The sequence below is a fragment of the Austrofundulus limnaeus genome, unplaced genomic scaffold (genome assembly GCF_001266775.1).
Source record: "Austrofundulus limnaeus strain Quisiro unplaced genomic scaffold, Austrofundulus_limnaeus-1.0 Scaffold547, whole genome shotgun sequence".
NCBI lineage: Eukaryota > Metazoa > Chordata > Actinopteri > Cyprinodontiformes > Rivulidae > Austrofundulus > Austrofundulus limnaeus.
In genome coordinates this window covers 69,908-71,292 of record NW_013952949.1, presented here as the reverse complement: position 1 = coordinate 71,292, position 1,385 = coordinate 69,908, and positions in this window count along the sequence as shown.

Genomic DNA, 1,385 nt, shown 5'->3' with positions numbered 1-1,385 from the left:
CACTGAGTTGCCGCCATGTGATTGGCTGATTAGAAATTAAGTGTTAACGAGCAGTTGGACAGGTGTACCTAATAAAGTGGCCGGTGATTGTATATTATAGTATCTTAATAGTAAAGTATTGGAACATGTAATTTTATACAATTTTCCATGGCTGTCACTTTTACATTTCATAATGCTTCATGTTGAATTTTGTGATATTAGTGTGAACAGAGGCAGCAGTAGCAGCTAGATGTAGCATTGTTAGGGTCGGCTCACTGCCCACAACATCAATGAGAACATGACACGAGAGAAAATGGTTTTAGGCCCTGCGAGGCTTTTTATTCTTCTTCAGTCTTTTGTCTGAGTTTGAATGTTTGTTTTACCAGTCTGGTGTCAACCAGCACATGACCGTGCTCCTCACCAACTGGACCTCCAGAACCTTGAGCTCCCAGTTTGGTTCTGCCTCGAACCGGACCGCCACCATTACTCTGCCAGTGTCCTCAGTGTTTTCTTCACTCGGCTCCACAGAGATGCTCCAAACATGTCACTGAAAACTTCAACCAGTTAGTGAAGTCTTTGTTTACACTCACCAACACTGAGACACGGTGCTGGATTAGACTCACCAACACTGAGACNGACTCACCAACACTGAGACACGGTGCTGGATTAGACTCACCAACACTGAGACACGGTGCTGGATTGGAGGTAGTAGGATGGGCCACCATCAGTCTGCCTCCATGACGCTATCTTCTGACACACAACGCCCCACACAGCTGCAGTCGGTCAGCTCCAATCCTTTCTTGCTTCAGAGCTCCAGATCCAACCAGACGTTAGCCATCCAGCTGATCAGCAGCAACAACAGAAGGAGGCAGGACTTCAGCAGCACCACCCAGCAGCTCAGCCAGTCTGGACACCTCTCCTCGCTCTGCAGACCTCAGACCTGCTGCAGCCACCAGACCTCTCATCTCCTCAGTGCAGCATGTTGCTCCAGCGCTGCAGAGACACCTCCCGTCTTCAGCCCAGACACTCCTTAAGACCAACTCCAACCTCCTTGGCTCCTCCCCTTCAGGACCTTCAAAGGAAGCACACCTGACAGAAGGCACCTGTCAGCCTAATCAGTGTTAAGCATGAAGCATTTTAATGCATCCTGGGGCACTTTCTGCAGAAACATCATAATTTCTGCAGAAACATCATGTAATCCAGAATTCACAGCAATGTAGATCTAAACAGCACCTACAAACGGCCCGTGGGCCAGATATGGGCCTTAATTTTTATTTCAGCCCAACATGAGTTGTGTAACTTATTTCTTTAAGGTGAAAACTGTTGAAAACAACAGACTGTTTTGTCTTATTACACAAATTAAAATCCAGCTCCACGTGTTTCTAGTCATTTCCTCACTAGAAACA